This window comes from Mauremys reevesii, linkage group 8, assembly GCF_016161935.1.
Source record: "Mauremys reevesii isolate NIE-2019 linkage group 8, ASM1616193v1, whole genome shotgun sequence".
Taxonomy (NCBI): Eukaryota; Metazoa; Chordata; order Testudines; family Geoemydidae; genus Mauremys; species Mauremys reevesii.
The window spans coordinates 9,560,031-9,583,415 of NC_052630.1; the positions used below are offsets into that span (position 1 = coordinate 9,560,031).

The 23,385-nt window shown below is 44.0% G+C and overlaps 2 long non-coding RNA genes across 2 annotated transcripts in view; one reads left to right on the plus strand and one right to left on the minus strand.

Moving 5' to 3' along the window:
* The window catches only part of LOC120370711, a 28,489-nt gene extending 24,553 nt beyond the window's left edge, over positions 1-3,936 (plus strand). The window contains exon 4 of the long non-coding RNA XR_005583895.1: positions 3,794-3,936. This is a non-coding gene — a long non-coding RNA (uncharacterized LOC120370711). The remainder of the gene's footprint in view (positions 1-3,793) is intronic.
* Positions 1-23,385, minus strand: part of LOC120370710 — a 38,892-nt gene that overhangs the window by 12,196 nt on the left and 3,311 nt on the right. The window lies entirely within an intron of this gene.

The window sequence follows — 23,385 nt, forward strand, 5'->3', positions numbered from 1 at the left end:
GTTTCTTTTGTAGCATCTTCTAGTGATTTCAAAATGCTATATGCCTCTGAGTCTCCTCTTCCCAGAGACTGCAGAAGATATGTCTCCTGTAACTTTTTGGATAAAGAAGATTCTTGAAATCCTGTATAATACTGCAACGGTATGCGCTCACCACTCTGGCGCCTCTCCGCCATCATTCCTGCTTTAGGACCCACATCTCTCCAAGGGCCACAGCCATGTCACACACCGTGTTCACCCTTCTGGGAGACCTGCAGTCTGCTGTTCGGCCACTTCCCTTAGTGGTTACTACAGCAAATTGTCTGGCCACTTCCTCATGGCCCCAGCATCCTCTTTGCCCTTGCCTAAGGACCTCAGCCTGCAAACCGCAGTAGCCAGCCAGGAGCTGTCTCTCGCTCCCCTGGTTCCAGCTCACAACACTATCCTGTCCAGGGTGCTGGCAGTTCTCTTAGCTGTCCAAAGACACAGTTCTTCCTCCCTGGGCTCCCAGCAAGAATTGCCTTCCTCTGCCCTGCAGTTCCCTTTTTATATGGGCCTGCTTGGCCTTGATTGGCTGCACCCTTCAGCCCTCCTCTGATTGGCTGCCTCCTGTGCAGCCTCCCTAGGCTGCTTTTAACCCCTTTTCTGCCAGTGAGGGGCAGCCGTCCCACCACAATTACCCTATTTCTATGATATTTTATTAGGTGGCTAAAGCTTTGTACAATATTCCAAAATGTGTCTGTTTCCATATGTAGGGCTAAAATGTTGGCTTCTGTTAATACCTGATGTCCTCAGGTTTTGTTTGCTGATTTGCTTCTCATGACTCCTAGGCATAAGTGAGTTTGATGACTGCTGCCAGTTATCAAAAATGTCATGCTGGAAGAATTTAACTCCTAGCATCACAGGATTATACACCATGCCAAGGAATGTAGAGCCTTATCAAGCATTATCCACACGTTCCTCTTTTGTTCTGTGTTTTTTAATGTATGGCTACCAAAGGACTATTCTTTTACATGCCGGTTGTCCCTAACCTCACTGCTACTGGACTCCTCCCACTGTTTTCATGGGAGTCATGGAATCCATGATTTGAAAAAAAAATCAATGGCATTCTGTGCATAGTATAAATGGTTGGGAGCATGGGACGGTGAATCTTCCCATCAAGCACAGTATCTGGACTTCAGCGATAGCAAATGCATAATGCCCCCAAAGGAAAGCAATCCTGACCCTCCAGCCAATTGTCCAATAACTTGCAAGTTCTTTCCCGCTCCCCCTTGCAGCTATCAATTTATGCCCCAGAACATAGTGCTTTATAAGTGGTATTATAACCATAAGTGTGGAGCCTGATCTTGCATGCTATTCACACAAAGAACTCCCACTCAAGTCAATGGGAGTTTCAGGCACCGAGGGCTTCCAGGATTGGACCTGGTATTATTAGTCATGAAATTATCTAGCTCCTTTAAAAGAAAAACAAAACAAAAAACCCCCCACTTTGTTTGACTTAATAAGCCACTGCAGCAGTCAGTGCTATTAGAGAGGTGGGGATGGGGGCGGGAGGGAAAGACTTTTTGCTCTTAAATGTAAAGAGCTAGATCAGGGCTCGGTCTGGCCTCTTCATAACATTCATATCCTGCCTCCTCAGCGACTTTTGTCCAGACAGACTCTGATAAACTTCTAAACTTGTTTGCACTGCTAACTGAGCAGGTGAATGACAGGAGGGCATTGCCTTCCTCTGAAGTATCAGACTAGATGGTCTAATGGTCTGCTGTAGCACAGAAACTATTACATTCATAACTCTTCACTATGGGTGAGAATCTCTCCAGTTCAGAGGTTCAGGGCTTTCTGTACTTTGATCTAATCTGTGTATTTATACTATGCCTACCAGCATTAACCCACATTAAAGGCTTAAATGGTGCATAGGGCTTTGTGTGGATTCTGTGTGGGGGTGAATTTCACCCTGTTGTCACTGGTTTGCACTAGTTTTATTTGTCTACAAAGCAGTGACCCTGACTTTATTTTTGAAAATTGCCTCTCATGACTTCTGCCCTTTTCAACTCCAGACTTTTGCTAAACTGTCCCATGACAGCCACCATAGCACTAATTCATTACCGTCCATTTCTTCCCAGTGAGCTGCATAAATCATTTATCGGCCCACTCCTGCTTGGCCAAGTCATTCTGAAATTCTCTTGCCGTTGCCTTTTAAGTTGACAATGATTTGCCTCTGCAGTTTGCGTCATTATCTGTTCTTTATCACCTTGCTACATTGTTCTTTTTCCAGACCACTGACACAAAACGTGAATAAAACCAGCCCTAATAGAGATCTTTGTGACTTTCTCCAAGTCATTATCCTCCAGCCCAAACTGCAGCTGTCACAAGTAACATCTAGCAGAATTAATGTCAAGGGAGAGCTGGCCCAAATTCTGTCCTTAGATGCACTGGTGTAAATCTGGAGCATTGCAAGCAGTAGAGTTACTTGGGGTTGGATCTCAGCGGGAGGTTTAATGGTTAAAATGGGGGGTAGGGAGGGTAGGACACCTTGGTTCTGTCTCTAGCTCTCTGTGGAGCTGTGCTTTATAGGCCTTTGCCCAAGGAAGGAGTGGTGTGAAGCTGCATGGACCTAGAATGATGACCGAGGAGGAATTTTGCCAGACTCAGCACAGTTCCTGAGCAGCCTGCATTGCAGGGGCATGGTGCAGACTGGACCACAATTTGGATTGGTGCAGCCTGTTCTGAAAAGTGTACCTGCTCCCCTCTGCAGGCCAGTGTAGGGGGAACTGGGGTGATGGTCTTGTCTCCTCCATGCCACGCTCTGCCCCTTGTGGGACTCATGGTGGGGGGGCATAGTCTCTATGCTTCTGCACCACAGTGGTAAGCCACTTTGTGCTTTTTCTCCAGTGCCCCTACAGGAGGGCCCAACACAATCTCGCTGTCTGTCACTAACTGGCTATGTGGCCTTGAGCAAGTCCCTTTCCCCTTCAAGTGTCTCAGTTCTCCCAGCTGTAAAATGAGTGTATTGGGAAGCTTAATCGACAGTTGCAAAAGCCCACTGAGCTCCTTGGATGAAAGGCATTACATAAGGGGAGCCTGATCCTCCAATGCCCTGCACCTGGTATAGACATTAAACTGCGCAACTGTGTGTAAAGTGCTATCCGTTCAAGATTCTCCGCTCACGCACACCAGTGGCCGTCTGTTTCTGAACCCCCTTTGCATTGATGTCAGTGACAACCCAAGGTGCAAGGGAGGGTAGAATCAGGACCGTGAAGAGGTAAGAATTATTCTGTATTATTATTATAGTCAGTTATTTTCTGATTCAAGTTGCTCCAGCACAGCTTTCTGTTTACTGACTGTGGGACAATACATCTTTTTGTAAAGTCCCTCAAAAAATTCCATCAGGTTCACAAGACGAGGCTGATGTCCTATAGCCATATGCTGACCATGTCTAATTAAACAGTCGCTTTCTAGTTCTCACCCCATGATTTATTTTTTATCAGCACTGATGTCAAAATTACAGGTCTTCAGTTTTATGTTTACATACCTGAGATCAGATCTGGACAAAAGGTCTGACATGCAAATATTGAAAGGCCATATCCCAAGTCACTCCAACAATGGTTTTTACCAACTATGCCAGATGCTGTAAAAATTAGACTGATTCTGGAATATAATTTTATTTAATTTTGAAGTAAGAAAATTCAGCAACCACTGTATTTTCAGTTTCAGCATTTGTAAGTTGTGAATGTTAATGTGATGGATGAGGATGGCAGCTTTTGTTTAAAAAATCTTTGCAATGGGTTAATTTCTCTTCTCAACATCACCACCTCAGGGTCAGGACGGGGTGAAAGAAGTGGCAGAGAGACTGAGAAAGGAGAGGAAAATGGACAGAGAGAGGACATGGGGTCAAGAAAACAAGAAGGCAAAAGAGGAAGAAGATGGGCAAAGAAGTGGGGAAAATCAATGCCTAGAAGTCCGAAGCATTTTTTCTTATAGCAGATGCACCCTCACCTGTTACAACTGGAAGTTTAGTTCTGTGAAGTCTCTTCTCTCCATAGCTCTCTTTTCTGTCTCTTATTCTCTTCTTTACTCCCTTCTTTTCCTGTCCTTCCCCCCGCCCCCAACTCCCTACATGTTTTTCCTACTGGCTGCAAGAGAACAGCTGGAGATGCGCTCATGCCCAGAGTCAGGAATGGCGTCCTGTACCAATTTGGCCTTTATGATAGTTCTACTTCTATTTCTACTTGCTAATCTTTAGCAATAGCTGGTGTAGCTCAGGAAAACACACACACACCATTGTGCTTATATGGTATCTTTTTCTGCAGAGAGGGCTTGAATCTCTCAGCTAAAGGTTTTCCTATCTGTTTCCAGCAGTAAACTTTCAGTAGATTTTCCTTGGAAGTCTCCCTCTATCCAAGTATAAGTTCTCCAAGCTCTCCCTTAGTGCAGCAGATCTGGGAGGAACATGGAACAATGTGGCATGGCTGCTGGCTGGGTATTAATACCATTCTTCCCCATTCCTCCAGAAACATTGGATAGTTTTTCCATGTACTTTCCCTTTTTTTTTTTTTTGCAAAATTCTGGGTTGGGTCATGTCTGCTCTTAGAACATCCGCAGTTTGATAAAACTCCATTTCCTTCATGGTCTCTTTTGGGTTTGAGCCTTTAGCTTTTCTTATTGGGAAAATGTTTGTTTCTGGCATCTGTCCCCTCTCTTGTGAACAAGAGCATTTCCTTGAATTGTTCTTGTTGCAACTGTATTCCTCCTTTATGGTCCAGCAAGGGCACCTGCTTCAGGCATCCAGCTCCCCTAGCCCTCACCTCTCTGGGACAGGGACATGTCTCTCTCCCCCCTGATTGAGGTATTTTCAGGCTGCACAATTCCCTGTCAACATTGTGATATCCCAGCAAGCCAGACTGCCTAAGCAGGCCAGCGTGTCTGCTTTGGTTTCTCTTCAAAGGCTATGAACAGGGTAATTGCCCACTGTTTTAAGTTACCACACAGCTCTTTCTAAGCAAGCACATTTATTCTAAGGTGAAAGCATTACAGGAAAAACACATCAAAAACAATAAAAGAACCTACATGCATGCTAATAAGCTTACCAGATGTCACCTCCTCCCACCCCGATGTCCACAAGGGCTCTAGTTGGTGTCAGTCCATCCAACCCTTCCCTAATGACTGGTGCCCTCCACTTGGACTGAAGGTTCTGTCCATTTTCTGGATCCGAAAGATGGCCCTGAGTCAGTGTGATGGGGTGTACCTGCCCCACACGCTGGACAGGAAAGGGTTAACCTCATACTGTGGGCTGAGGAAGCCACACCCCTCGTCCTTGCTGGGCATGCTCTGTCTGGAACCTCAGTATTAAAGGAAGTAGCCCAGGCTGCCCAGCGCAGTCTGCTCTGACTGTGGAGGAAAGAGGATGTGTGTTGTAAGCTCCTGGCTGGGAGCTGTTGGAGCCCCAGACCATGGAGGCCAGCTGTGCCAAGACCCAGGCAAATACCCAGCAGGCTGTGGAACTCAGGGAGGAGGATGAGCCATCAGGAGCTTCACCTGCCAACTACCCTAGAGACCCAGAGGATCTGTGGACTACAGAGTGGGAAGACAGGGTAGAAAGTAGACCAGGGGAACCAGACATTGATCTATCGGTGGAACTAGGAACTGACTCGGTGTGTTTCGGAAGGATCCCCACTGACTCAATGGTGGGTACGCTCACCACTGATAGGACCCTGGTCTGCAACCTGGTGGAGTAGGGAGGGCCTGGGCCTGCCTACCCTGGCTGCCAGCCCACCCACCTTAGGCTGTTAAGCCACACTGTCCTACACATAGGGGCAACCCCACTGACTTTGGCCACTCGACCACACCACCCCGTTTATAAGGGCAACCCTATTGAACTGGCCGCTAGGCCACACTGCCCCACATATAAGGGCAACCTAATTGACTCTGATCACCAGGCCATACTGCCCTCGAGCTAAGGGCAGCCCTACTGACTCTGGCCACTGACCCATACTGCCCTGCATTGAAGGGTGGTCCTATTGACTCTGACTGTTAGGTCACACTGCCATGAGGGAAAGGGTGGTTATTTGGTGTCAGCCATGGGGCTATAAGGCCGCCCCCCTTCTCCCCCAAGGGGTGACAGGGTATACCTGACCTGCAGCAGCCTGAGTTTAAACTATTTATCCCAAAGTCCTTTTGTTGTCTGTCGGCCTCTGGAGAATCAAGTTTTGAAATAGTATAGGTGAGCCTCCCCAGGAACTGTCCAGGGTGTGGAACCTCTCTGAAGGTGTTATAATGTGAATGTGGAGTGAATGTGCCTAATCACTCTCCACTGTTTTTAGTTCCTGGAGGGCTGTGATTACCCTCCCCCCATGGAATTAGATACAATCCCTGGCCTGCAACGATAGGTAATCTTTAATACCATAAGAGATCCCAAAGATATTGCAGGAAATTGCCACCTCTATCACAGTTTTAACCAATACCTCTTCTGTCAGTGAGTTTCTCCTTCGATCTCAGAGAGACTCGACAACTCTTATTACTACCCTTTTGTTTGAAATGTACCGAAAACAGTCCTATTATTTGTCGTAACCTTTCATTCGCCACTTAAACTTTTCTCATCATTTGGACACAGCGAATCATTATGTAATCTCTCCAAGCCTCCCAGATCCTGATAGTTGACACCTTCTGTGTGCACTTAACCACTTTTACTCTTTCAAGTTCAAGTCCTTTTTCTTTTCAAGCCTTAATCTTTTTATTGTACATATTTGTTCCTTCTACCTTTTAAGAACGGAGATAGTGAAAATCAAAAAAGTTGATATAATTGCAAACCCAAGATTTTTAGACATCAAAGCCTTTGACAGAATACCTGCAGGACACCAGAGCCTGCCATAGGATAGCAATACTTCCCACTGCTTTGCATTCACGGCAGTATTGTATCTATTTTAAACACAGAATCTAGCAGTTTTTACTTTATTTTTTGCAGAAGATCTGTCCTGGAACTTTGGTAGTGAATGCCGCATGCTTCAGCATAATTTTGTTTTAGTACAAAGGATTGTTTTATTTTAATGGCAACTTTCTTCTTTTCATAAAACCAAAAGCGTCTTCTAATTAGTGTGCCACTCTAGCTAGCCACCATCCTTTCTTGTTTTTAATCAAGATTTCTCCTTCCCATTTTGAAAACAGTTGCTGCCTTCTGAGTAGCCAAGGACATTCATACTTTACCTGCTGAAATATCAAAACACAGGACTGGGTACTGTCATCTTTTCAAATCATAGAATCATAGAATCCAAGATCAGAAGGGACCATTATGATCATCTAGTCTGACCTCCTGCAAGATGCAGGCCACATAAGCCGATCCACCCACTCCTGAGCTAATTCTCTCCCTTGACTCTGCTGTTGAATGCTCCAAATCATGATTTAAAGACTTCAAGAAGCAGATAATCCACCAGCAAGCGACCCCTGCCCCATGCTTCGGAGGAAGGCGAAAAACCTCCAGGGCCACTGCCAATCTACCCTGGAGGAAAATTCCTTCCCGACCCCAAATATGGCGATCAGCTGAACCCCGAGCATGTGGGCAAGACTCTCCAGCCAGACCCTCTGGAAAAGGCTAACAATATCCCCAACATTGACCCTTTGTACTAATTACCAGTGTGGCAATGTGAGCAATTGAAACTCGGCTGAAATTGTGGACAGTAGTGCTGGAATTGAGGAAAGCACGATGTTGCTTCCTTTCAACAGTGATGGATTGCGTCAACTTCTAGCTCCACTTTTTTCCCCATATCCAACTGTTTCTCTTGGATATAGAAAATTTGTGATCTTAGAAAAATCTGTTCTGAAATGGAAAAGATACAGAAAAGGGCAGAAGAAATTCAATGTAGATAAATGCAAAGTAAGGCATATTGAAAAACAGAATCCCAATTATACATGCAAAATGATGGGGTCTAAATTACCTTTTACCACTGTCATGGCGTATGGGGGAGTCAGGGCCCTGTCCCTCCCCCCCACTTCCTGCGATTCACCGTGACTCTCAGCCAGCCAGTAAAACAGAAGGTTTATTGGACGACAGGAACCCAGTCCCAAGCGCAGGGCTTGTAGGTACAACCAGGACCCACCAGCCAGGTCCCTCTGGGGGGTAAGGATCTTAGACCCCAGACTTGGGGTTCCCTGCCTCCTCCCAGCCAGCCCAAAACTGAAAATCAAAATCCCTCCAGCAGGCTCTCCCCCCTACTTTTCTCCCGCTCTCCCTTTGTCCAGTTTCCTGGGCAAAGGTGTCACCCTGTCCCACCCCCTTCCTGGCTCAGGTACCGTCCCTCACCTAAATTCATCCCCTGCTCTCCCATCCCTCAGGCAGGTGGTCCCAGTAAAACTAAACGCCATTCCCAGGTCAATCCGCCCCGCTCCCTACTGCGTCACAGCCACTCAAGAAAGGGATCTTGGAGTCGTGGATAGTTCTCTGAAAACATCCGCTCATTCTGCAGTGGTAGTCAAAAAAGCTAACAACCTTAGGAACCATTAGGAAAGGGATAGCTAATAAGACCGTAAATATCATAGTGCCACTATATAAATCCATGGTACGCCCACACCTTGCATACTGCATGCAGTTCTCGTCACCCCATAGCATAAAAGATGTATTAGAAATGCAAAAGGTACATAGAAGGGCAACAAAAATGATTAAGGGTATGGAACAGCTTCCTTTGAGGAGAGATTAAAAAGACTGGGACTAGTCAGCTTGCAAATGAGATGAAGGGGGAATATGATAGAGGTCTATAAAACTATGAATGGTGTGGAGAAACTGAATAAGGAAATGTTATTTATCCCTGTACATAACACAAGAACTAGGGATCACCCAATGAAATTAAAAGGCATCCGGTTTAAAACATACTTCTTCACCAATGCACAGTCAACCTGTGGAACTCATTGCCAGGGGATGTTGTGAAGGCCAAAAGTATAACTGGGTTCAAAAAAGAATTAGATTTATTCATGAAGGATAGGTCCATCAGTGGCTATTAGCCAAGATGGTCAGGGATGCAACCCCTTGCTCTGGGTATCCCTAAGCCTCTGACTGCTAGATGCTGGGGACTGCAAGACAGATGGATCCTCTGTTCTGTTCATTCCCTTTGAAGCATCTGGCACTGGCAGCTGTTGGAAGATAGGATACTGGCCTAGGTTGACCATTGGTCTGACCCAATATGTCCATTCTTATGTCTTCATGTTTTATTTTTTACAAGTGGAATTAGTGAAGGGTAGGGATTTGAGCGTAAACATCTGTGCTCCATACCCAATTCCAGAACACAGCTACACCACTCTCCTGCCTAGTCAGGTTAGGAAGCAGCCGGTATGTGCTTAGCTGGAACATCTTTCCAGGTGTACAGTACTTCATTTGACAGGACAGTTTATACACATTTGGGGGTAAATCAGAGCATAATTTTGCGCTGTGTGCAGAACCTATATTGCCACATGACAACACCGTGTATCTAGAAACATTCTCTGTGAATTAACTTCCTAAAATGTCATCAGGATTGCACATGGTGTCAATCAGGATAGATTTTGGCCCTAACCTCTTTCAGTATTCAGTTTTTTTACTAGCAGTTTTGCTAAAACTATTTTTTCTCTCTCTTTTTTGTTTAAATTAAAACTGAACATGGTACTCAGGAGTTACAGAGAGTACTTTCTAGAACCCAGCAACCTCATGAAACGATCCCCTTGTAGTGACTCTGCTTTGGGCATGGAAAGCGTACAGACAGGATTGATCAGTCAAGCCTCTGGCAATGACTAGGATCTTAACAGAAGGCCTATGGAGGAACATGTGACTGCAGAGTGCCTGAGAAGTGTGCCTGGACAACAAAGTTGATAGTGTTGCTGTTGAACTGAAAAAATATGCACACAGCGCTGCAGTGCTCCATAAAAGGAACAGAGATACGTGGGATGAGGAGCCAGTGTTTGGAGCTGTATTTAATGATGAATCAAAGCTAGGCATTGTGTTCTGATTCTGTGGTGCATGGGGAGGATAGGTCAGTGGTTTGAGCATTGGCCTGCTAAACCCAGGCTTGTGAGTTCAATTCTTGAGGGGGCCATTTAGGGATCTGGGGCAAAAATCTGTCTGGGGGTTGGTCCTGCTTTGAGCAGGGGATTAGACTAGATGACCTCCTGAGGTCCCTTCCAACCATGATATTCTATGATTATAAGATGCCCCCTGTCACCTAATTAAACTAGAAATAGGCACCACACCATTTTTGGATCTAATCTGTAACTAGCCAGAGGAAGCTAGTTGGGACCTGAGGCCAAGCTGCTGAAATTCAAAGGGGGTTGGATGGATAGATTTTGGTTTGGCCCATCTCTAAAAGGAAGATAGTTCTTACAATTTCAATCTTGAATTGTGTGATCATCATCTGCAGTAAAGCAACCAACCAGAGAAGTAATTGCATTTTAGAGGTCGATAGTCAGATTCAGTGGTGTGAAGTGCTATACTAGAGAAGCATAACATGGACAAGATGATAGATGTAAGATTAACACAGGCACTTTTATCACAGAATTTGCCATGAGACTTATCATACCTTGAAGCACCTGTCTTGGGCTGGAATAAAATTTGCTGTGTTTTTATTCTGGAGATCAGAGTGCCTGCTTCAGACCGAAATCATGCTAGAAACTAACCCAGGCTCATTGGACGTAAAACTACACACACGTTGGGGCCATACTGCAAGCACAAAGACCTCACGCGCTATTAATACTGCACTGGCACCTGCTTTTGCAGAAGATAATACTGATTCTGTGAAATTGCTGTTATATTTTTTTGGCTGTTAATTGATGATGAAGAGAAACTTCATGATCTAATAGAGACTTTTTGATACTAGGCATGAAGGTTCTTTGTACAGCTTACTACTCGTGCCTGTGGAACGTCATTTAAACAAGGAGCTGATAGATGCTTGGAAATATTTTTGTCTCAACTTTAATGTTTTTTTAATGTTCAGCATTTTTTCAGTGATTATTATTGGGATTTCCCCCTTATTCTGTGTTAAAATTAACCTGAGACAGGTTAAATGAACTAAAATTAATAGACACAGGGCAATATTTTCAAAAGCTCTTAAGTCCCATTTTCAAAAGCAAGTTAGGCACCGAGGAACCTAAGACCAGGACTAAGACTCAGATCCTCAAAGATATTTAGGCTCCTCGTTCCCAGTGATTTAATTGATTAGGTGCCTAACTTCTCTCTGACAAGAGATCCCTAAAGTGCAACTACGTCTCAGTTTAGTTTCTTTACTTCAAATGAGAATCTTGTATTGCATGATCATCACTTCTCGATATTTTAAAAATTATTTTAACCTTTAAAAATCTGAAAGTAAGTCACTTTTGAAAATGGGACATGGGATCTTAATCCACTAACCTGTGTTTGAAAATTTGATCCAAAAACATTCTAGGTGGCTGTATGAACTCTCCAAGGCGATTCAGCCTCCTGCCAGGTCACTGAAGTTATCCCTTACCTCAGCACAGTGAGCTGCTTTTCCCCCTGTATCTGCATCTGCTGCTAAGTCCCCCCACCCCACGCAGCTCAAGTCTCAGAGGTCTCTGAGCCAACAGGGCCACTCTAGGCTTGATAAAGTTTTTGGTTTTTTTGTAAAAGCAGAACATGGAGTGAGGCCGGGGTGGTCCCCTTGGGTTTGTTGTGTTCACAGAACAGGCAACAGATGCTGATTCATTTTGTGAACCAAAATCTAATTAAGCTTGGAGCAGTCCCACAGGCCTAGAAAACTCAGATTTATGGATTCCAGTGATCACTGATGTCAGATTTTAAAGTGACAGAACATGTTTTTCACTGAAGTTACCAAGAGAACAATGCTGACCTAAGGGAAGGAGGCAGGTCTCTGTATCTGAATGATCCCTAATTAGTAGTGACGGAGCATTCTGTATGTTCCCATGTCATAACTGTGACTTGTGCCTTGTCACTTCCTATTTCAGAAGCAGGGTCCTGACAGGAGCAGAACACTGAGCTGCTTGTTTAGCAAACACAAAGTGCGTAGATTTTGACCAGTTACATTCAGTAAGTGTCTAACGGAGATAAAGCTGCTTCTGAAGTGTTTTTGGAAGAGGCTTGGCAGATTATATTGTTTCTGGTGTAGATTTTGCACAACTTATTATTGCCACTGTTTCTTCTTAGCGGGTATCTTTTGTTTTCAATTATATTGAGCCACTACTTTATTCTTATCAAAATGTCTGCTATGCGACTCAATTCAACTGAAGAATCAAAATTTGATCTTCACTTTTCTTCTCCTCTAGGCTTCCAGAGGGTCCAGCAAAGGGAAATAAATATGAAATCTCAATCCCAAGAAAATATGGATAAAATAGTGAACATGAATTTCTCTGGCTAAGGTGGAAGAATGGTCTTGCATCCCAAGTGCAGGAGAAAACCTATGTTGGAGAAGAGAGAGGCATTTGCCAGTGATGTGGGATATTCTACCGTTGCAAAACTGGAAATTCTCAAGTACTTCCCCACTGGGTTCTCACTGTGACAGAAATAGCAATTTCCTGCATATCCCTGGGCGACCTTATTAAGTTCAAGTATCTATGGGGTCCATTGTATTGAATGAATGGTTTATTTGTTATCGTAGGCCGAAATAGCATGTAACCTCTCTGGGCATAGGGTTGGCAACTTTCTGGCTACAGAAAACCAAACACCCTTGCCCTGCCCCTCCCCCGCCCCTTCCCTGAGGCTCCACCCCCGCTCACTCCATCCTACCTCCCTCTGTCGCTTGCTTTCCCCCACTCTTGCTCATGTTCACCAGGATGGGGCAAGGAGTTGGGGTGTGGGAAGGGGTGAGGACTGTGGCTGGGGGTGTAGGCTCTGGGATGGAGCTAGAAATGAGGGGTTCAGGATGCAGGAGGAGACTCAGGCCTGGGGCAGAGGGTTGGGATGCAGGGAGGTGAGGGCTCTGGCTAGGGGGTGCGGGATCTGGGGACGAGAGGTTTGGGGTGCAGGAGGGGGCTCTGGGATGGGGCTGAGGGGTTTGATGTGCGGGAGGAGGTGCTGGGTGCAGGCTCTGGGAGGGAGTTTGGGTGTGGGAGGGGGTTCAGGGCTGGGGCAGGGGGTTGGGATGTAGGAGGGGGTGAGGGGTGCAGGGTCTGGGAAGCGCTTACCTCAGGCAGCTCCCAAAAGCAGCCAGCATATTCCCTCTCCAGCTCCTAGGCAGAGGTGTGGCCAGGCGGCTCCACCTCCACAGCTCCCATTGGCTGTGGTTCCCGGCCAATGGGATCTGCAGAGCTGGCACTCAAGCTCTATGGCCACCCCTGAACCTAGGAGCTAGACATGCCAGCCACTTCCAGGAATCATGCAGAGCCAGTGCGGGCAAGGCCTTAGCCCCTCTGCACCACTGACTGGACTTTTAACGGTACTGACTGGAGCCGACAGGGTACCTTTTCAACCAAGCGTTCTGGTCAAAAACCAGATGCCTGGTAACCCTATCTGGGCAGATATGAGACCTGGTGGTTCAAAGGACTATATTGAGCAATATACCAGAAAAGAATGGACTCCTGGAACAGCAAGTATTAAGCGGGTTCCCTGGGGAATTCTAGGGACACTTGAATGCAAATTCCCTACCTACAGTTATGCAAAAACCCCAGCCTGAGGAGTGGGCCCTGGTCTGCTGATTCCCTATTAAATGACACCAAGATCATAGGCCCAGGCTGTATAAAGGAAAGACTGAACTAGTTGTGGTTGTGATGGTTCTGAATCTGACATAGGTATGAACTTGGTACCCATGGTAGCCGAGGTCAGGAGGGGGAGAAAGGTGACAGCCAAAGAGCTTGGAGCCTATAGTGGGTGCCCTTAGTGGACCACAAGGGGGTTTACAGGTGCAGTTGCCATGAACTGTGACTCTCGTGTCTAAGCAGAAAGGTCTCACTAACTCGGGATAACTTTTGGTGCAATTGCAGTGAAAGCTAATGTCCGCTTCCACACAGCACAAGCTGGGTAGATTGGCCTGTTTTCAGAGGTGTCAAGCATCCAAATTCACTGAAGTCAAAATCATGCCACATATTTAGGGTTCTAAATATGTAGTCAAGTGCCTGACTCTAGGTACCCAAGTTTCAAACTATTAATATTTTCCTTCAGCCTAACTCATCAGCTAATCCAGCTAGCAAGATAAATTATATAAATTCTAATTTATTACACTTTAAGAAATGTCTTTGTTGTCTGGCCCAGTGGTAGAACAGTTGCAGTGTGTAGTGCAGACAGGACCTTAGCTATGTTCCATAACCAGGCTAAAACTTGGATGTACCTGGATGTGGTAAAGGCTGTTACCTGGTTCAGGGACATAGTCAAGTCTCATCTATGCTGCTAATTAAAACTGTGTGGTAACCGGGGCAAGGCACTAGCAGGTCTTCAGTGGATCTCTTGAATGTGTTGTGGCTGCAATGTCGGCAGCCCATAGATGTTTCAGGAGTTGGTATAAAAGGGCTGTTTCCTTCTACTTACAGGCACTTCGGGTGTGTGTGTTTTTGAGAGTTAAACTACAGCATCTCTAGTGATTAAATACACTTTATAGAAGTAAGGTGGCCTAGTCTTTCCATGTACCAATCAATAAGATTGAATCGATGATTCATGTTACCCCCAATCATCCTCTTTTGTGCACCAGAGAGCCTTTAAATGAAATATGGCTGGGAAATAGGCTGCCCTGGCCTCCTGCCAGCAGCTATGTTTTAAGGCAGGCCTGTCACCTGTAAGATATGAAATGCTGGAGAAAGAAACTGCCATGTATAATGTGAAATCTTTGAAGGGGGAATACAGTCTGCAGTGCAGACAACTCTTTCTACTGAGTCTTTAAGACTGTTCAGCAGTTATGAGCTTTTTATAGCAAGGCAAATTTCTTCACCCGTCTGCTTGTCTGGTTATGAAAATGTATCCCCGAGGTGCACTTGTTCCATTTCACCAGCGTTAACATAAAGTAAAATAAAAAGCCTACATACCTTGCCCACTGGTTTATTCATCTGGGGCCATTTCTAATGAACTGTGCCTCTTTAAAAATGAACACAGACGCCTCTTGATGTTAAATGTAGCTCACTGTTACCAGTTCCAGCACTATAATCAAGAAGTCGCGTTCATTAATGAAAAATGTAAAGAGAGCACACTCAAACCATCATAAACCTAGTGGAAGGTTTTCAAAGGGGAGCTACAGATTCAAGTTACAGCATGTTGCCTCTTTTGAACAATTAATTTTGCCTTAATTACATCCTCCCAAGAAGGATAGGTAAAGAAAGAGGCAAAAGAGGTAGTATTAATGGCTTGCTTTATTCCAAGTTGTTTAAGTGCCAATTAGTAAGACAAGATGCCACAAAAGGAGGCACTGAAATTATTTGAATTAAGTTTTGAAGAGTAAGATGGGAAACTTAAACAGGATTATGCCCGTGTGTGCACATGCGGACGTTCACAGACACACCTGTGTGCTTGCTGTCCAAAGGCAACTGGTGCTGTGACCCCACCAGCCGCCTGTACAGTATCATGGGTCCTATCTTCACTGTGCATATAAGGACCATGCAAGCCTTTGCTGAGAGCAGCAGCCACAGTAGCCAGTTGCAGTGTTGTCTCATATTTTAAAGTCTTTAAATGCTGGGCATGGTTATCCTGTTTTATTTAAATTGTTCACTCTCAGTGGGAAGTCTAATTCAGATGGCTGGTGCCTCACATTACCAATGGTTTTAATTGTGCTCAACTTTCTGGGACCTGTGATCTTCTGAACATATTAGTCATAGACAGCCCTGTGTACAGACCCAGACATAAACGGATATTGGCACTTATAAGGTGATGTTAGTGCTAAGGTCATTAGTCATATTTAAGAATACAAATATCTGCCTGGGTGGAGTTATACTTATCTCATAGAAGTGGAAGGGACTTTGAAAGGTCATTGAGTCCAGCCCCCTGCCTTCACTAGCAGGACCAAGTACTGATTATGCCCCAGATCCCTAAGTGGCCCCCTCCAGGATTGGGCTCACAACCTGGGGTTTAGCAGGCCAATGCTCAAACCACTGAGCTATCGCTCGAGTGCAGGCAGTATTTTGTAGTATCGGGGGCCTTAATGAGATATTGCAAGTGAGGCCATTTGTATTAAAAACGTGCACCCTGACCTCAGTTCTGTTCCTGTTGAAATCAATGGCAAAAGTCTCATTGACTTATATGGGAGCAGGACAAAGCTTGCAGTATTTGCTGCACTACAATGAAATACTCACACTACTGGCCAGTTTTTGTGTAAGTATACATATAATACTGACACAGCCCAGGTGTCAGTGGGCAGGATTAAACCTGTAACCTCTGGAGCTAAATATATGAGCCTCTACTGCATGAGCTAAAAGCCCCATGGCTCTTAGCTAAGGTTGTAGCAGACTCATTAATTTCTAAATGGTCTCAGTGCCACTAGAGGGGGAAAGAGCACCACACCCAGGAGGTCCAGCTTATGTGCATAAATAACCTCCTACACACACACCACTTGAGGTTTGTGCATCTGTGTTGTGTGTGTGTGTGTGTATGTGGACTCTGACATGTATATGAGTGGGGAGTTTGTGTACCTCAGTTTGGATGTGCACAAATATGCATGTGTATTTATGCATGCATAAAATTTGTCTTTATATTTTCTGCTTATAAAAAGAACATTTATTATCGAGAACAAAAGACAATTTGATAGATTTGTCTCTGGACAAATAATGCCAAAAGCTAAAATATCTATTTTCAATTTTCTTGGCAATTCTAATGAAATTTAATCACGCTTTTGTTCTTTTGTGTGTCTTCCAGAGATTCTTCCTGCATCCATCCCTCTCCCAGGGACTGAGATCCAGGCTATCCTATTTTTGGTTAACAGGCTTGTAATTTACTTCTTTCCTAGTATTTCATGTTGAGTTCTAATGTAAAGCCTGGGAGGGAGGAGAAGCGAAGCTGCAGCACGCTCATGGAGGAGGTGGAGCAGAGGTGAGCTGGGGTGCGGGGGGCCCAGGGAGGGCCACAGCAAGTAACAGGTGGGCGCAGAGGAACCTCTTGTGGTAACATGAATTCGGATATAACGAGGTAAAGCAGCCCTGTCCCCCGGAGCGCTGCTTTACCACATTATGTCTGAATTCATGTTATATATTCACGTTATATCGGGGTAGAGGTGTATTTACTTTTTATAAATATTGGCACAGCATTAGCTTTCTTCCAGTCTTCTGGAACTTTTCTGGTGTTCCAAGACGCGTATTGAAAATCACCATTAATGGTGCAGAGAGCTCCTCAGCCAGCTCTTTTAAAACTCTTGGATTCAAGTTATACAGGCCTGCTGATTTAAAAATATCTGACTTTCGTAGCTGCTGTTTAATATCCTCCTGAGATGATAGTGTTATCATAAGATGTAGTCACACGATATGACTACATCATCTGTTTTCACTGGATTTTATTCTGTGTGCACATTATAAATGTAATCAAATCATGATCACTTGTACCTAAGTTACTATTAATTTTTAGTTCTGTGATCAGTTCCTCTTTATCTGTCAAGATGAGATCTAATTTAGAGTTCCACCTTGTTGGATGCAGCACTTTTTTTTGAGCTATGCCATTGTCCTCTATAATTAGAAATTTCAAGGATATTTTAGTACTAGCAGTGTGAGACCTCCAGTAAATGTCACTCAAATTGAAGTCCCCCATGATCATACAACTTTCTTTCCTACACATTATGGATAGGTGTGTAAGGAGCTGGTTATCCTGTTCCCCGGTGTGAGTTCACGGTCTGTAGCAGACACCAACTAATACCCCATGTTGTGTTTCATCTTCTGGAACATTGATCCAGAAGCATTCAAGATCATTCTGTTTTGTGTTATCAGTGACTCAGAACCAGGTAATGACATTTTTGACAGAGTGCCACTCCCGTTCCCCACTCAGTCCTTCCGAAATAGATATAAACCATTGATTTTAACATTCCAGTCATAGGAATCATCCCACAAGGTTTCAGTAACACCAACTAGATAAAATTTATGCTTATAAATGAGCAAGTCTAATTCCTCTTGTTTGTTGCCCAGGTTCTTAACATTGGTGTATAGACAATTAAAGAATTTGTTCACTTCATGTCCTTTTTGTTCCTTGATAAATTTTGGTCTCATCTTGATTTTGTACTAACCGAGTGCTCATATTTTTCCTCTTTTTACCCTCCCCTTTTTGTTATTAGTTTAATGCCCTCCTGACTACTCTAGCTAGCCTACTGAGCTGGAGACCATCCAAAGAATCCAGCCCCTTCTTCCTATAGAAGGTGGACCAATGTCTTACAAAACCAAAACCCTCCACCACAGACCATTTATCTAGCCAGCAGTTCACTTCCAGAATCTTGTGCCTTCTGTCTGTCTTCACTTATGGGACAAGAAGAATCTCCAAGAAGATCGCTTGGACGTTCTTCTTCAGCATGCTTCCAAGTTCTCTGAAGTCATCTACCGTCGGATAGATGTCCTGCGATACCATGTCATTAGTGCTGATATGAACCATCACCAATGGATCCTTTCCTGTCGACTTCAAAAGCCTATCGATTCTTAGAGTGATGTCTTGTGTCTTGGTTCTGGGAAGGCAGAAGATTGTCCTGTTGTCTGCCTGTCTCTTGCAGAACATTCCTTCGATTCTTCTGAGTATTAAATCCTCCACAAGAATCATCTGTCTTCCTTGGAGAGTTGGAGAACTCTTTGTGGATGAGCTTGATTTTTCTTGATTTTCCCATTCTCCAAAAAACAAACTTTCCAATAAAACCCTTTTTGAACCAGTTCTATTATTTACAAAATAGAGGTCAGAAAAGCCTTGTGCCCCAAGGAGCTTACAAAACAAAGTGCCTGCTAAAACACAAGAAATTGGACCTTGCATGTGAATGGTGTTTCTCTGAGTGGTTGTCCAGATTTTCCACACTTCTAAACAAAAACCATGGTCCACACGTTAGGATGTGAGATAGCAGGTTCAACCAAATGTCTGCAGTCTTTGGGTTCATGTAATAGAAATGCCAGCATTTCATATTGTTTGTATTTAGAGATAGCACATGTCTGAGGGATGGTAAGCTGAATATCAGAGGTTGCAGTGCAGCCAACATAGGGAAGCTACTTAGGGCCTCAACAGATGTATTGGTTTCTAGCTATTCTGTTGTTGCTTTTATCATCAGGCTAAACAGAACACAATACTTGAATAACACTCTTTATTTGTCATGCTGTTTTTATTTCCTCCGAGATTAGTGCTACGTTTGTTTCCCTAAACCCACCTAAAGCGATTAGATTGTTTAAGACTGCAAGGGTATTGTCTGGTTGCTATAGGAAATGCCTGCTCAGGCAAGATCAGATACAGTGGGGATGCCAGTGTTTGAACTGATATGGGGAATGCAGGGGATTTCTTGCCTCTGGTGGCATTCTTCCCCTCTGTGACCATGGAGAGGCTGATTTTCATCCCTGGATCAAAGCTAATTCCAAAGAGCGAATGGTTTTGCATTCAGATTGGACCATATTGCAGCCAGAGAGCAGAGATTTCCCAATAAAAAATTCCACAGGAAGGATTACCCTGGGCTCTACACAAGGACTATATTCATTCCATCCCCTCACAAATAAAACACATTTAACCCCACCCTCCCAATGCCCCCATTCTCCTTACAGATGTCTCTTCCCTCCACTTCTACAAATCACTCAAATAAAACATGACATATTTTATAAACTTTTCATCTTTACAAACATTACATCCGGGTTAGTTGCTCTATCATATTGACAAAAGCAAGTTATCTTTCTTAGTGTTCTCCAATTAAAGATTTTTGCCTAGCACAATGTCTTTCATTCTGACTAGATGTAGCTAGACAATAATAAAGATTTGTACACATTTTCCATTAGGCTGACTGATCGAGAGTGGCCCAGACCAAAAGTCCAAGTGCAGCATGTTTCTTTCTCTGTGCCCTGCCATCCTTAAAATGCCCCTTTGTACTATACCATGCTAGCTCAAGCACAATATACTCCACGCCATATAAACTTTGAAGTACTCCCTCAGAGGCAAGGCTCTGTGTTAGCCACAGACATGATGAGCGCTCTAGCCAAGGTGCTCACAAATGTGGCAGGGTCAGTTTCAGTGGAATGGTAAGTAAATGTCTTGTTTTTTATACCTATTTATTCCCAAGTGAAGAATCACTAGAGTGTAGAATGTACAGCTCGGCTGTCAGCCCACAACGCTATATTGTCACTAATGCTATACCGAGAAGCTGATTTATTAGTACGTAACTTCAAAGGGGAACTTTTTTTAAATGTTAGATAAAATCGTAAAAGAAAAACAATGACATGGTGATGCTACACAGAAGAATCCAGGACCTGGTAGAGTAGCTATTTCAGGAATACAACATTGCCCAGTAGAAGGTGTCTTTTGTTCTTGGTAGGTTACACAACTACAAAGTTTCCTACAAGAAAGGCTCCTGCTGTGTTTCCCAACTTGTCGCCAGAGGCTAGAGTGACTTTAACCAATCAGGGTGAAGTTCAACCTGGTGAGGAGGAGGAGGAGGAGGAGGAGGGTCTTTACAACAACATTTAAGCACTGAAGTGGGGGATGTGCATATACCTGTATCCATTGCACTCTTTGGAAAAATCTGCAAAGCTGATGCAGCGGGTGGCAATTGAACATGGGAAAGGCAAGGGATAGGCCAGAGAGATGTACAATTAGGCAAATCTAATAGCCCCCCAAACCTCCAAGACACCAGCCAGAATACGCCCCAACTGAACTGGGATTGTCTGGCACAACTTGTGCATATCCTTCAGCCCAGGCTACCGTCCCCTTTCACTCCCACCCACCGTGGACCTGATGTAATTCCACTGTATACAAGTTTGGCTAGGAATTATCCATCAAAGTCCTACTCAGGCGGCAGCTGACTCATGAAGCAGTTCCTCCTCATGATCCTAGGATTTAATGATCAGTCTCTATCAACCACTATGGATTTTTTTTTAAAATGGCACCTTCAGAACACTAGTAAAGCTGAGGGTTATACGTAGGGCCTATTCATTATTTATGCTTGGATGGTTTGAGGTGAGGGTCTGGCTGTGCTATTTATAAACTCCCACAGGCAGCTCATGCTCCTTCTTTGTAACAGTGCAGATTCTGTACATGACTGACAGAACAAAAACACCAAAAATACAGAGATGTGTTCTGGCATTTAGATGAAGTTAGTGGCCACACACAAAACTGCTGACAGAATTCAAACACAGCAGGAGGAACATCTAACGGGGAAGGGGTAAAGGGAATTGTCAGGATAAAGGAAAGCCTCAGAACAATTCGGATGGCGGCATTCTTGCTTGTGAACCATTAGACTGTGGGCTTGAAGTCTGGCCACACAAGTATTCAGGAATCCGCCTAGTGCTGATAAAAGCCGGGTGCTGAACTGAGAGGGGCTATCGTTCAAAGCCGCCTTCATTGTCTCCATTCTGATGCAAGTTAAAAGAATCATGACTGCCCTCGATATTTTATTCAAAACTCCATTTAGCTCATTGTATTCCCTTCCCCAGCATTGCTGATTGTGCACCGCTGCCTCCTACTGCCTGATTCAAGCACTGTTGCTATTGCATTAGCGCTTTGTAGAGCTCTGCTAATCCATACTTTGCTAAGCTGCAAACAAAAAACTGGTCACGCCCTCCTCATGTCTCAGACAAGATTGAAAGGGAGAATGAGGCTTTATAATATCAAGGAATGGATTCTGCCACCCTTGCTCATGTTGTATATTCCAACAGAAGTAAATGGGCCCACTCCAGGAGTAAGGTACTAATCCGTATCAGTAAGGGCAATGGCATCTGGCCCCAAATATTTTATTGCTTTTACATGATATACTATAACACACTTACCAATATAATGGATTACAAAGTGCTGTCACGTATAAGTACAGCTACAGTACACGTGGGGGGCATTATATTTGCTTTTTTATTCTGGCGATTTGCTTACCCATTATGCCAATTATTTTGTAAATTCTACTGTAGCTTCTTGAGGGTCCAGTTTTGGCAGGACCGGTTGCAGGGGCTCAGGGGCTAGAAGAGAATATGCATTTGCTGACAATACATGTACCACAACGTAGATATGACTTTGGAGGACGACAGAATAACTACATTAAAGACTGTGAGGCACTTGCTACTGGGGACCAGATATAGAGATGAAGTGGGTTAAGTCTAAACCTATATTATTATTATTATTGTCCTTCTCCTTTCACTCTCTCATGGCTTCCTCCTCTTTGATTAAGGCTGACACAACTGTCTTCCCGGGCTCTGCCCACTCAGAATTTCACTTATTGTTTGTCAGGCACTTGGGGATACTGTGAATCAGAAAGGCACAGTATAGCCCCTGCTTCTACTCTGTTATTTTCATCTTGCAGATATAATGCCAACCCTGGTTAATTTCAATAAACATCACAGTACCACGAGTCATTATTTCCTGTTGAAAAATTGGCTTCTAACCCCAATAACGTGCACTATACATGCAATGCCATGGTGGGATTGAAATTAACTCACCTCACCACTGTACCGTAGTTTGTCTTGTGGAAATAATATACCAGGCTATTCACTTACACAGAGGAATAGTCATTAATGTTTACTGATGTAGAATGTACACACTACATTAGTCACAATCCTATAAATAAACATGCTTTTTATGCACACTACATTAATCTTGATCTGATAAACAAACAGCTAAAGCACAGTGATAGCTTTCTAAGATACCCCCTGCAGAGAGCGTTAGCACACCAGAGGTTGCAAACAGTACCAAGCACCAGCTACTTGAGATAAAGCCGTTTCTTCAACCATTATTTTATGAGGGGTGGTTTATTGAAGGGAAACGAGGAGGTTTTTGTTTGGGGAGAATGGGTAAGTTTACATACTATCATATTGACATTTATTGTTGCATGTTTGATGGTTTGTACTGGTGCCTAAAAATTCACTGTCCCAGGAGCAGTGTCTGAATGACTGTGTCACACACCAAGACTTTTTTACAAGATGAAGGATAAATAGTATCATCTTGCATTCACAGAGTAGTACATTTATTTTTATTTCAGCCTGAAGGATCCCAAACTGCTTTTCAAACAATTGCTTTGCCAGCCACTGAATGTAGAGATCTCTGGAGTGAAATGTGGCAGCTGATTAACAGTGTTCAAACTGCACAACAGTTTGGGATCAGAAGTCTATCATATCTTAATAAAACCACAAGGAAATGTAGCATGTTGGAACATGATTACCCAAAGTGGAATTTAAAGAAAGCATGGGAGGGTCATTAATGCCTACATGGAAACTGTGGCAAAATACCTCCCAAGATCCAGCTCGTCCAAAGGAACAGAAAGATGTATTAGACACATTTATGGATGTGTATATGCAGAAAATGGCTTTTCCATCTTTTTTTTAAATGTTCATTTTGCTCAAAATTGTAAAAAAAAAATCAATGTTGAAATGAAAGATATTGAGGTT